Source organism: Typopeltis vanoorti, chromosome 13 (genome assembly GCF_054136105.1).
Source record: "Typopeltis vanoorti isolate ZY-2024b chromosome 13, IOZ_Tvanoo_1.0, whole genome shotgun sequence".
Taxonomy (NCBI): Eukaryota; Metazoa; Arthropoda; class Arachnida; order Uropygi; family Thelyphonidae; genus Typopeltis; species Typopeltis vanoorti.
In genome coordinates this window covers 85,632,374-85,647,084 of record NC_143561.1, presented here as the reverse complement: position 1 = coordinate 85,647,084, position 14,711 = coordinate 85,632,374, and the positions used below count along the sequence as shown (strand labels likewise).

At 35.3% G+C, this 14,711-nt stretch overlaps 1 protein-coding gene across 2 annotated transcripts in view; it reads right to left on the bottom strand.

The window, feature by feature from the left end:
* LOC150100330 (nicotinamide riboside kinase 1) overlaps positions 1 to 14,711 on the bottom strand; it is a 213,263-nt gene that overhangs the window by 23,111 nt on the left and 175,441 nt on the right. Inside the window, exon 8 of one of the 2 annotated variants that reach the window (XR_016549230.1) lies at positions 6,913 to 6,998. The exons of the other annotated variant lie outside the window; for it this stretch is intronic. The gene's annotated coding sequence lies outside the window, so the exon portion shown is untranslated. The remainder of the gene's footprint in view (positions 1 to 6,912; positions 6,999 to 14,711) is intronic. 2 annotated transcript variants of the gene reach the window in all.

Below are 14,711 nucleotides of genomic sequence, written 5' to 3'. Positions count from 1 at the left end.
ATTATGGGGGATTTCAACTATGGTAACATTGATTGGAAGGAGGAGAGGACACATGTGAGGAAGGAACTGGATTTTATTCAGTTACTAAGGGTTAACTATCTGAGACAGCACGTAATGGAAAATACTAAGGGTTCGAGGGTGCTTGACCTAGTAATAGCATCTGAGAATTTGACTGTAATGAATATGACCATGTTGCCACCTATTGGTGAGAGTGATCATAGGATCTTGAACTGGGAGGTGGTAAATGTGTGAAATTTTCAGTTAAGACAGGGTACATGTGGAATTACCGTGCTGGCAAGTATGACAAGCTTAGGAGATTGCTTAGTTCAGTGCCATGGCATGTAAAACTGCAAGGGCTGGATGTTGATAGGGCATGGAAAGTGGTCAAGGAGCATTTGTAGGAGGCTATGGCGGACTGTATACCTAGAGTCTGAATAGTAAATCAAGTAGGGGGTTACATTGATGAATAACACCATAAAACTTGAGTTGCAAAAAAAAAGAAACAACTGTGGAAGGAATTTAAGGAGAAAGGTGACCTGTAGGCACATGAACAGTATAAAGCGCAGGCCAGAAGGGTAATGAGTGTGGTGAGAAAGGCAAAAATGGATTATGAAAGGAAATTAGCCATGCAAGCTAAAGAGAATCCCAAACAGTTCTTTCAATATGCTACTAGTAAAAGAAAAACTGTACATGGCAGAATGATTTTAAGGAACGCTGATGGTAGGGAGGTCACTGAATCAGTCGATATAGTTGAATTACTGAGTGAGCACTTTGCAAGAGTATATCACCCAGGTAGTGACGTTGAAGGAATGAAGGAACCATTAGTTTATATGGGAATTGTGGTGAATGAAGTGGAGGTGAATAGGCTATTACAGAACCTTAATGTAAATAGATCTGTGGGATTGGATGGTATATCAGCACGTGAGCCCCATGCTGATGGTATATCAGCATGGGGCTCACGTGAAGTGGCTAAAGAATTGTCAGAGCCCTTGACCTTATTGTTTAATCAGAGTCTCGGGTCTGGTTTAGTCCCGAAGGGGGTGGAAAGAGAAGAAAATAGTTCCACTGCATAAAGGAGGATCCAAGACTACTGTTGAAAATTACCGACCAATCAGCATATTAGGAGTCGCTGTCAAGGTCTTGGAGAAAGTAGTCAAGGATAAAATACAGGAATGGATTGATGAAAATGAGATACTGTATGGGGGACAGCATGGTTTTGTGAAGAGTAGATCATGCCTTAGTAACTTGTTCAGGTTTTATAACTCAGTGATGGCTGAACTGGATAAAGGTAATGGGTTTACAGTGATACTGCTGGACCTGGCTAAGGCCTTTGACAGGATACCACATGGAAGTCTAATCCGTAAACTTCAACATATGGGAATGGATATAGGGTTGGTGAGATGGATAGGAGGGTGGTTGATGGAGAGATACCAGAGAGTAGTTTACTCAGGAGTAGAGTCCAAAAGACGACCTGTGACTAGTGGTGTGCCACAGGGTTCTGTTCTTGGACCACTGCTGTTTAATTTGTTCATTAACGATATAGGGAAGGATCTGGGAGGAACAATTCATTTGTTCGCTGATGATGCTAAGTTGGGTAGGGCAATAGTGAATGCAGAAGATGTCAAAATTTTACAGGATGATTTGGATAAATTGGAGGTATGGGCTAAGGAGAATGGATGTCAATTTAATGTGGCAAAATGTAGGGTTATGCATTTTGGGGTGAAAAGATTTGCAGCAGTATATCACATTGGTGGAACTGTACTCCAAGAGATTGATGAGGTCAGGGACTTGGGAGTGTTGGTGGATAGGGAGTTGAAGTTTAGGGGGCACATCGCAAAAGTGGCTAAATCAACTCATCAAATCACTTGGATGCTGAAGAATACTTTGACAAGCAGAGATAAGCAAGTTATTGTTCCTCTGTATCGAGCCTTGATAAGAACCCATCTTCATTACTGTGCCCAGATATGGTCACCTAGGTTTCTTCTTGATGGGGAGGAGGTTGAGAGGATCCAGAGGCAAGTGACCAAGATGATAGCAGGTCTATGGAATGAACCTTATGAAAACAGGTTGAAGATTTGTGGGTTGCAGAAATTGGTTGATAGGTAGAAAACGGGAGATATGATTGAGACATTCAAATTGCTGAAGGGTTTCTATAGGATTAATTCAGAGGATATTTTTGAGAATAGGACTGGTGGTGGGAGGACTAGGGGACATATGGAAGCTGGGCAAGAGTGTGGTTAGTAAGGGGTGTTAGAGCTGGGTTTTTTACTTTTAGAGTGGTGAATGAGTGGAATAAGCTGCCAGAGTCTGTTGTAGGTGCTAGGACAGTGAATGAGTTCAAGGCAAAGTATGATAGATACTGTGTGAATGTCAAATAGTTGTGATGGACGTGATGTTTAGGGCCTCCCTCGGTGAGTCTAAGAACTCCTTGGAGTCACCCGTAATAATAATTACTTCTTTTTTTCTTTTCATTCTACTTGACTTACCTTATTAGCCTGAACTTTTTTTTTTTAATGTTGTCTCTACCTTTTGTTGGATTCTGAATGAGGCGAATTGGAAATTATTAATACTTCATTCAGAGTCCAACATAATCTGCCATTCCCTAAGCCAAATCTGCTCATCAGACTAATAATCTCTTATTAGTAGTATGCTATTTATATGATTTCTTTCAAGTTATGTTTTTTAATATTTATTTGTTCATTTATTATTTTGAGATGAAGTGCAGTTGTGAAAACTGTGTATTAAATATCGTTTATTATTATGAAATTAATATTACTAAAACAGAGATAAAAACTGTAAAATATGCAATCTTATTATGCTATTAGTAAAATGTAATGCATCCAAGTAATTCTTCAAAATAAGACTTGATTAGTTGTTGTGAGAAATTATGTTATTTTTAGCCAGCGCGTGCCTTAACGTGGGTTACTATACAGTATGCAAGAAACCAGTTTGGTATCAACAAAACTAGTTAGAACCAGATTTTGGCAGGAAAGGAGAGTAGAATGTCATGGGCAGCACATAAAAAAGAAGAGCAGAGTGGAAAGAGGGGGGGGGGAATAACCTGGGGTTGAACGGAGTAGGAAGGACTGGGAACTGCTCTGTATTTTGACTTATCTTTCTTCGAGCTGTTATTCTTTTATGAATTCCTATCGCCTGACAGAAGGACAGCATTGGACGAAAGGATAATAAGAATGAGTAAAAAATATTGAAAGTTAGGCAATTACAAGCAAGAAGATAAATTTCCTGAGTTAACTAATCAGTTACTGAAACCCAGGATTCTATAATATTTGTGTGCTCTCAAAGTGAAAGTATTCAAGGGCCAAGGAGTGTTTCTAGGATTCTCGATAATGAGGAAGCTATACTGTTTATACCGGTAAGGATATCTTTTCTATGCCTCGTGTGAAGTAGCGAAGCTTGTTTCTGGAGAACATGATATAGTTCATATTGCTGAAATTAATGGTCAAGATTGAATGTGTGATATAGTGAACCATTTCCTTGTAAACGTAATATATGAAGTATCTCTGGATTAATAGTTCATATTTGAATGTGTAATATAGTGAAGCCTGTTACATGAGAACGCAATGTAAAATTGAGACTGAACTTTCTGAGAACTATTGTATTAGATTGATAAAACTTTGAAGTTTCTAAATGAATGTCTGATGACTTGTGCTTTGTGATTGTTCTGAATAGTTAAACTGAATCAATATTTAAAGTGCATTGAACGATAGCTTTGTTTAGAGTGAAATTGTGTTTGGAATCTTGATAATAAGAAGAGTGGAATTTATATGCATAAATTCTAATCATAAATGATATACTCAGCTGAGTAAACTATTAATGTCTTAATGAGAACTTGTTCATTCTTAATTGTATTATCCTTACTAGAAATCCTTGTTTCAATGTAAATTTATGTGTAAAAACATTAAATATTTTTATTTGAGTTGAATCTTGTGTTTGCCTGATTTCTTTCATTGCACTGCTCATTAAAATAGTTCGAATCTTAGCGGGAACCCTATATATAATAAAGAGAATTTCAGCCTGAATTAAATTGATAACTATATGGTACAAACTGATGGTAGATTTCACAATGTTGCTTAAGCAAATTAAAACATAGAGTGGCGCAGTTAAAAATAAATTTTCTCTGTGTTTGAATGTGAAGTCAGTCAACAGTTGGAATATACAACGGAGTAGAAAGTAGGATCCAACACTTTCATCATCACTACGATTGCATGTATTTCTGTTATGCTAGAGGATAGTCCCTTCTAATATTTATTTCTATGTACTTGCTTGTATTCTACTACTGAATCTACTGTGCTGCAGGTTAACAATTCTGGTCTCTTTCAGGGTTAAAAAAAAAAAAAAGGCTCCTTTTTAAATAACTAGAAATGAAACTGTAAGTCTTTTTTTCTGCAGAACTAGTATTGTTAAAATTGTAATTTTAATCAATTTAACTAATTTATGAACTTATTGTCATTGCTTTAGAGTATATATTAAAAATAAAATATGTTTATACGCAGACACGAAAAACTAACATTAAAAGCAAAATACAGAGGGAATTAAGCAAGACCATGTTAGGTAGTTGAATCATCTTCAGTTTAAATCTTAACAGATCTAAAACCACAACTCTTTTTTTTTTTTTTTTTTTTTGTATGCATTCCCTTACTTGTAGTAGTAATGCAGTGTTCAATCGTCCTCAAAGTAAATCCTATTTAACATTTTTTTCTCATGCTGAATGAAATTATAATAATTAATACTTCATATCAATTCCAGCTATCATAGAATTCAGCTTATGCTAGAAATTAGATCCAATAGCCTTTCCCTTATAGATCCTTTCTTGTACTTAAATGACTGGATAGCAGCCTTCAGTTGTTTGAGGCTGCCATCAACAAACTGAAGGTTCTCGCAAGTTTTTTTCCTCCCTAAAAGAAAGCATTTAGAAAGGAAGCGTGCACACACACACACAAAAAAAAATACCACAACTCATCTTTTTTTTTTAAATGCATTTCCTTACTTGTAGTAGTAATGCAGCGTTCAATCACCCTCAAGTAAACCATATTTAATATTTTTTTTTATTATGCCAAATGAAATTATAATAATATATACTTCATAGTAATTCCAGCTTACACTAGAAAATAAGATCTAATAAATGTCTTTCCCTTATAGATCCTTTCTCATACTTAAATGACTGGATGACAGCCTTCAATTCTTTGAAGGCTGTCATCAAAAAACTGAAAGTTATCTGAAAGCCGCCCCCCCCCCCACAAAGAAAGCCTTTAGAAAGTAAGCCTACATAAAAGAAAACTAAAAATATTAATCCATGATGCTCAGACTCTACTTCACATAAGTTTTTTTATAATGGGAGCTGAATGTCACAAAATCCACATTCCATTTTATGGAAAAACACTTACTGTTCTTTACATTCTCAAGAACACAGAGGTCTCTATTTTTCATCTCCAAAGAACTTATCTTCTCTGAAATTCCTGGATGCTCTGGAAACCTACAACACTCCTTTCACCTCATGTGAAAGTTATGGAACATAACTGAATTTCCCACAAACAAGTAGGAATTGTAATTTATGCAGAAGTTTATTAAGTACCTTGTTCATTTTCTTCCTCTGATCAAACAGGAAGACTAGCACTCATGTTCAGATAGAGGACTATCAAGATATCATCAGAAATCTAAAGTCAGACAAGTCTGGTCTTGCTCAGTATGCTTGCTAGTCAATGGAATAAAACCATGATTCTTCAAAAAACCCATTCTTAATGGAAAGACTTGACAAAAAGCTGAAAGGTCTGTTCCCTAAATATTAAATAAGAATGACTCTATCAGCTGTTGGCAAATTTGGGAAGTGATTCTGTTAAACACCTAGCATCACTATATATGAAACATATGAATGCTAAGGACAATTTGGACACAGCTAGGTCTAATTGCTTGTCTAAGTTTATAGCGTTGCCTGCAATGTCACACAAATCATATTATGTACCAAACTTTTGCACTTAAATTTCAACATCCTATTCCATTTTGTTCATTCTCATTTATGCAACTAGCACAGGCTGAAAATTCTGCTATGAATAATCATACCTAAGTTTATCATTCACTTCCATTTCTTCAGCATTAATAATATACAATTTATTTATACATTTAAACGTACTGTTTTTTTTTTTTTTGATAACATTCAAATTAAATGTGATATATAAGTCAATAAACAATACGCATTTCCAAATTGTGGGATCCCAAGAAAAAGTCAGAAATTACAAATGATTTCTAGGTCTAAATTTAAATCTGCAAATCTATAAATAACTTGTAATTTCTTACTTTTTTTGGGGATCCCAAAATTTTGGAATCCCTTACATGAAGCCAAGTTACTTGGTTATGACAGGCAATTGTACTTAAAATGAAAGAGAAAATGAGAAATTCAAAGATGTCTGAGTATAAGCCAGAGCTACTCCTTTCATTTTCAAACTATAGTACATCTTGAAAGCCTCATCACCTATAAAAGGGCAATTAAATGATAATGTAAAATTTGGCCACCTTGTAAAACTTGGTCTACCCTTAAGAGAATCCACACCAATCTGCAGATGTGCAGACCACCTTTACAAATGGGGCATGATTGCCTCACCTAGGTGCAACTGTGGATCATCCTGTCAGACAATTAGTCATATCACAGTAGAATGTGCCCAACGTGCATACACTGGAAACCTGTCAGACTTCATCCATGCTACAACAAGTGCAGTTGATTGGATAATCAACCTAGATATATAGTTGTAGTCGTCTCTTTTATGACTGTTTTATATTATATTTAAGTATTTTGTCTATTTTACACTAAATGATTATATATATTGAATATTATTGTAATGTAACTTTTCATGTGTGAGCCACATGCTAAATAAATAAATGTAAAAAAGAAATCCTTACAAGATGGAATTTTTCTGGATTGCAGATTTGAATACAGCATTTGAGTCTTAGGATAAGATGGGGTCTTGATATGTTGATTAGTATTACTAAAGTTAACCAAACAAATAATAATCATAATTATGTAAAAAAAAAAAAAAAGTGTTGGTAATAAACTTACTACATAAAGGTATTTGTATATATATATATATATATATATATATATATATCCAGATATTTATTTAGATATATACAGGTATCCCTTGTTTAATGCGGTTTTGCTTAACGCGGCGAAATTAATTGCGGTAATCCCTTGATATACGCAGCAAGAGTTTTGATTAATGCACCTTTAGTCCTCAAAATACGAGGCTAATTGAATGGCAGTCAGTCTCAAGTAGAGTAATGTGGGCAAATATGAGAATGGGGAACTGGACAATGAGACTTATTTGTGCCTATGGTCCCACAGAAGGTTCTACTAAGGTAGAAGTGAAGGAATTTTGTGACGCTCTAGAAAAAGTAACTGACACAATGAAAAAGGAAAAGTTGGTCCTTGTTGGGGATCTAAATAGCAGAGTAGGAAATGATTGTGAGACCTACAAAAATATTTTGGGAAAATTTGGAGAAAAGAGCAAAGCTAATAATAATGGCATATATCTGTTGGATTTCTGCTCAGGACATGGACTGGTTATTACTAACACCATGTTCCAACATAAAAATGTGCACAAATTCACATGGAGAGAAGAGGCTAGGAATAAGAAAAGTCTCATTAACTATGTTATTGTTGATAGTGATGTTTTCTCCCTGGTGCAGGACACCAGAGTGTACAGAGGATTTGAAATTGGAAGTGATCACTATTTAGTCTTGAGCAGGATAAAATTGAATTTCATATTGAAAAGAATAACATGTAAGAAAGTTTTAAAGCGAATAAAAGTTGAGCAGCTCTCAAATGTTAACTGTAAACTAAAATACAGAAAGATTATTGAAAAGAAAATGAAAGAATTTGAGAACAGGAATCAAACCTTGGAGATTCAGTGGCAAACTCTGAAGAAAACATTGATCGATTCTGCCAGAGAGGCATGTGGTGATGTTGTGTGCAAGGATAAAAAAATCAGAACTCCCTGGTGGACACAGGAAGTTAAAGAGGCAGTGAACGAAAAGAAGAAAGCATATCAAAAGTTCCTGGCAAATAAGTCAGCTTTTACTCTTACGGAATACAGAGACAAATGTAAGAAAGCTAAACAGCGTGTAAAACTAGCTAAACAAAAGTCATGGGAGGACTTTGGCAAGAATATAGAAAATAAATATCAAGAAGGTGGCAAAATATTCTGGAGGTTGTTGAAGAAGCTTAGGAATGGAGGAAAGAGTGCTGTAAAAGGAATTAGAGATGATAAAGGTGACATAAAAACAGGAAAAAAAGATATCCTTGAAGTATGGAGTAATTACTTTGAAAAACTGCTAAATGAAACAAGCAGTGATGACAGCACAGTGATAAAAAACACTGACCAGGCATGCAGTCAGGAATACATATCCATACTTGAAGTAGAAAAAGCCATCAAAGGCTTGAAATGTGGAAAGGCAGCAGGAGTACATGATATTCGACCAGAAATGCTGAAGTATGGTGGTATAAGAGTCTTACAGAGGCTGCACTGCATAGTTCGGAAAGCCTGGACAGAGGGACGAATTCCCGATGATTGGAGTAGAGCTCTCATAGTACCCATATATAAAAAGGGAAATAAAACTGAATGTGAGAATTACAGAGGTATTTCCCTACTGAGTGTTCCTGGCAAGATCTATGCAAGTATACTTGAGAAACGGTTGAGAAGAATTGTGGAAGAAAAGCTTGGTGAAGAACAAGCTGGATTCAGGCCAAATAGAGGCTGTCAGGATCAGATCTTCACTTTACGACAAATAGTCGAGAAAGCATGGGAATATAACAAAGATCTGTATTTAAGTTTTCTCGATTTGGAAAAGGCATATGACAAGGTTCCAAGAGAGAAGCTATTCAATACGCTGCAGTTATATGGTGTCAATGGGACATTATATCAAGCAATACTTAGTCTTTATTTGAGTTGTGAGTCAGCAGTTAGAATTAAAGGAAGTACAGGAAGATGGTTTAATGTTAAATCTGGTGTGAGACAAGGATGTACATTATCCCCTCTGTTATTCATTATCTATATGGATCACATTATGAAGGAATGTGGTATTAAACCTGATATCAAAATTGGAGATGTTAATGTCAGCTCTTTGCTTTATGCGGATGATGTTATACTTCTAAATAAACCCGCTACAAGTCTGCAAGATTCTCTGACTAAATTGAATAGCTGTTGTAATAGATATGGTATGAAGGTCAGCAATAAAAAGACAAAGACAATGAAAATAGGCAGAATCATTGAAAATGTCAACTGTGTTGTGAATGGAGAACCTGTGGAACAAGTAAAACATTTCAGCTACTTAGGCACAATTTTTACTGAAGATGGTAAACTAAATATAGAAATAGACAACAGAATCAGCAAAGCTGGTATCGTGGGAAGTCAATTGAATAAATTCATATGGAATAAGAAAGAAATTAGTCGGAACACTAAATTAGCTGTATACTTGAAGTAGATGATATTCGACCAGAAATGCTGAAGTATGGTGGTATAAAAGTCTTACAGTGGCTGCATTGCATAGTTCAGAAAGCCTGGACAGAGGGACGAATTCCCAATGATTGGAGTAGAGCTCTAATAGTACCCATATATAAAAAGGGAAATAAAACTGAATGTGAGAATTACAGAGGTATTTCCCTACTGAGTGTTCCTGGTAAGATCTATGCAAGCATACTGGAGAAACGGGTGAGAAGAATTGTGTAAGAAAAGCTTGGTGAAGAACAAGCTGGATTCAGGCCAAATAGAGGCTGTCAGGATCAGATCTTCACTTTACGACAAATAGTCGAGAAAGCATGGGAATATAACAAAGATCCGTATTTAAGTTTTTTTGATCTGGAAAAGGCATCTGACAAGGTGCCAAGAGAGAAGCTATTCAATACACTACAGTTATATGGTGTCAATGGGGCATTATATCAAGTAAAACTTAGTCTGTATTTGAGTTGTAAAGTCAGCAGTTAGAATTGAAGGATGTATAGGAAGATGGTTTAATGTTAAATCTGGTGTGAGACCAGGATGTACATTATCCCCTCTGTTATTCATTATCTATATGGATCACATTATGAAGGAAAGTGGTATTAAACATGATATCAGAATTGGAGATGTTAATGTCACCTCTTTGCTTCATGCAGACAATGTTATACTTCTGAATAAATCCGCTACAAGTTTGCAAGATTCCTTGACTAAATTGAATAACTGTTGTAATAGATATGGTATGAAGGTCAGCATTAAAAAGAGAAAGACAATGAAAATAGGCAGAATTGTTGAAAATGTCAACTGTGTTGTGAACGGGTAACCTGTGGAACAAGTAAATCATTTCAGCTACTTAGCCACGATTTTTTGTGAAGATGGTAAATTACATATAGAAATAGACAACAGAATCAACAAAGCTGGTATGGCAGGAAGTCAAATGAATAAATTCATATGGAATAAGAGAGAAATTAGTTGGAACACTAAATTAGCTGTATAACAAGACAGTGTTCAAACCAGTTTTAACTTATGGATCTGAGAGCTGGGTCAGAAGTAAAACACTTGACCAAAGACTAGAGACCAGAGATATGAGAGTCCTGAGAAAGGTTAGAGGCATGAACAGATGGCATCAATGGCAATATCATATTAAAAATGAGGATATTAGGAAAGAACCTGACATTGTCATCATCCAGGAGTGCGTTAGCAGAGCTAATCTCAGGTGGTATGGTCACTTAAACAGAATGGGCAAAGAAAGATTAGCAAAACAAGTGTTCTCTGCCAGCTTGGCAGGAAAACGACCAAGAGGAAGACCAAGATATAGGTGGATTGATAGGATACAATGTGCCTTAGACAATAGAAATATAAGATCAGATAATGATAATATTGGAGTCTTGACAACTAATAGACTGATTTGGAGGAAAATTGTAGATGGAAGTTAGTAATGATGTAAATTTTTCATGTAGTACTATCATATCCTGTACACCCCTTGAGAGTACATGTCAGGAATTTGATGATGATGATGGTCACTTAAACAGAATGGGTGAGGAAAGATTAACAAAACAAGTGTTCTCTGCAAGGTTGGCAGAAAAACGACCCAGAGAAAGATCAAGATATAGGTGGATTGATATGGTACAAAGTGCCTTAGACGATAGAAATATAAGATCTGATAATGTTGTAGTCTTGACAAGTGACAGACTAACAGACTGATTTGGAGGAAAATTGTTTTTTCCTCCAAATCAGTTTTTTTGTTATTCCATATGAATTTATTCAATGAAAAGTTTTTTTCTTATCGGCGTAAATTTTTCATGTAGTACTATCATATCCTGTACACTCCTTGTGGGTACATGCCAGGAATTTGATGATGATGATGATGATGTATTATATTTGCAGTGTTTTTTCCTTTATGTTTTATTGCTTGTTTGCCGAGGTCTGGAGAGTAATTTTGCTTGTTATTGTAGAATTTATGCCGATAAGAAAAAAACTAAAACTGTTCAAGCGACTCTTGATAACTTCTTTTGATATAAAAATTGCAGTAAATAATGTAGGTACAAGTATTTATTAAACATTTACTTTGCATTCACTTTTTATCTTTCCTAAAAGAGTACCATATAAAACAAATTATTAATACAGTAATCGATCATGGATGAATTGTAATTTTTACCATTGATTATTAGATTTGATTAACGCGGTAACATCGAGGGATTAATTAACCATGTTAATCGAAGGACACCTGTACTTTACTTAGCATACAGACATTCATTCCTAAAAAATGCTGTTCGTGTTTAAACAGAAAACTATTCAATAAAAATATGCAATATTGCTTTTCATTCAAACATACAAACAAAAAAATCCTAAAAACTTTAATTATAAATAAATCAGATATGAATTAAAAGATAACAGCATGATGTTGAAAACTGTGGGTGTAATTGAAAACCATACAGCGTAAAATCAACTTCCAATTCAGTGTTTCTTCAAGTGAAAAAAAAAAAAAAAAAAACTTCTATATATATATATATATATATATATATATATTTGAAATGCTAGCACTCCATCTATTGCTCCTGAATGGAATGTTCATTACTGCTAGCAGAGTATGTTGTTCTGTCTACCATTTTGTATTCAGTAGATTTTAAGTCTTAAACAATGGAAATAGCAAACAGAAAAGAAAGGTGTCAATCACTGACAAAAAGGATAAAAATAAAAATACAGTAAGCTAATCAAATAATACCAAGGAATAAGAGATGATAAAGTTGACATGAAAGCGGAAAATAAAATAATCTAGATGTCTGAAGATTTCATGTCATCTTTACTTCGAAAAGTTGCCAAATGAAACAAGCAGTGACATCACGGTGTCACTGCTTGTTTCATTATTATATTATTATATCATTATTATATATTTTATTATTATATTATATTATATTATATTATATTATTATATCATTATTATATATTTTATTATTATATTATATTATATTATATTATATTATTATATAATAATATATTATATTATTATTATTATTATTATATTGCACCTCCAGGGAGTCCAAAGACTCATCAACTCTACAACTCTTTGTCTCACTACTCCACCAACCTTCATCATCTAACACCAACAGCATATGCCGCCAACTACCACCACTAGTGCTTTCACTGACAATCACAAACATCCATGCCCACGGCGGGATTCGAACCCGCAGCCTTTTGGTTGGAGAGCGGATACGCTAACCACTCGGCCAACCAGGCCAGCTAACAGTGACTGCACTGTGAAATTCAGAGGATCCGGACAAATAGCTGAATTTCAGATGATTATTGAAAGTTTATTTTTCACTTGGTCAGACTATAATAAATTTAGTTTAATCCTTTATCCAAGTGTGTGCAAACAGAAGTGTGTTTTGCACACACTTTATCCAAATGTGTGCAAAACCTGTTTGCACACGCTTGGATAAAGGATTAAACTAAATTTATTTTAGATGATTAGTCAAGCTCTTATAGTATCCATCTATAAAAAGGGAAATAAAACTGAACGTGAGAATTCAGAGGCATTTCCCTACTGAATGTTCCTGGTAAGATTTATGCAAGTATATCTAAGAAACAGTTAAGAAGTATTGTGGAAGGAATACTTGAAGAAAAAGCTGGAGTCAGACCAAATAGAGGTTGTCAGGACCAGACTTTCACTTTAAGACAAATAGTTGAGAAATCTTGAGAATATAACAAGGATCTGTATTTGAGTTTCATATATCTAGAAAAAACATGACAAGGTACCAAGAGAAGAGCTATTCAAACTGCTACAGTTATATAAAGTCAGGATCAGGGAAACGGGAGTGGTCAGACCAAAGAGAGAAAGAGGTGTGGTATAGCAGCTAGAAAAGAGAATGTTGGTGCTAGTAGAATGGCCTCAAACACACAGCAATCATTATGTTTATACACAAATGTAAGGAGCATTCAAAACAAGAGAGCTGAGTTTGTTGCACTGATTGAGACAGTATGCCCAAAAATAGTTGGAATAAGCAAAACTTGGTTGTCTGAGGAGGATGTGATGTCAGGAATAAAACTAGAAGGATTTATAATTTTCTGGAAGGATAGAAATATGAAAAGAGGAGGGGAGTGCTGTTAATGATTGCAGTGGAAATGTGTCTACAAAGCATGGAAGTTGATAGTGCATGCACAGATTTTAAATCTGTGTGGTGTGAAGTTGAAATAAGCAGGTTAGTATATCTGATAGGATGCCATTATAGGCCAGGGAATGCAGAGAATACTGATTGTGAAATCTTTAGGCAAGTTAGTTGGACATGTAAAAAGAAGGTGATCCTGATGGGAGACTTAAATTACAGGAATATAGAATGGAAGGAGGAGATAGTGTATGGGAACAAGTGAGAGCAAGTTTGTGGAATTTCTGAGAGACAAGTATCTTAAGCAGCACATGAATGAAGCAACTAGAGGCTTTAATGTTTTGGATTTGGTCATAACTTCACAAGATGTAGTTGTTAATTAAGTGTTGACACTGCTGCCGGTTGGTAAGAGAGTGATCATGAGGTACTTGTTTGGGAAGTGAAACAAGAAAAAATCACTGCCAAAAATGGATACATGTGCAAGTATAAAGCACGCGATTATAGGAAGCACTGCAGTCAGCATCAGTATGTTGGGTAGATGAGCTGATTGGAAAAGATGTTTGCAATGCATGGAAACTCACAAGGCAGTATCTGACAAAAGCACTGTAGGACTGCATACCAAGGGTTAAGCGAACAAATAGAGTAGGAGTGAAATAAATGAACAGTGAAATTTAGCAAGCTGTGCTGGAAAAGAAAATGTTATGGAGGTACAAGGCGGTTGGTGGCAATCGGACCCATGAAGAGTATAAGGTGCAGGCTAGAAAGGTGACAAGGCATGGTAAAGAAAGAAAAGGTTCAGTATGAGAGGAAAGTGGCTGGTCAGGCCAAGATTAACTCAAAGGAATTTTTCCGCTACATGACAAGCAAGAGGAAGAATAATTATAGCAGATTAACATTGGTGGATAGTCGTGGCAGCAGACTGACAACTGAAAAGGATATAGTGGAATTAGTAAACAAGCACTTTATCAGCATATATCATACTGGTGTAAATGATGCAGTAGAATATATAGAAGAGAGCAAAGCATCAGGAGAATTGGAAGTGAAAGAAACAGAGGTGTATCAGATGTTGGTTGGGTTAGATGTGAATAAGGCTGTGGGAATGGAT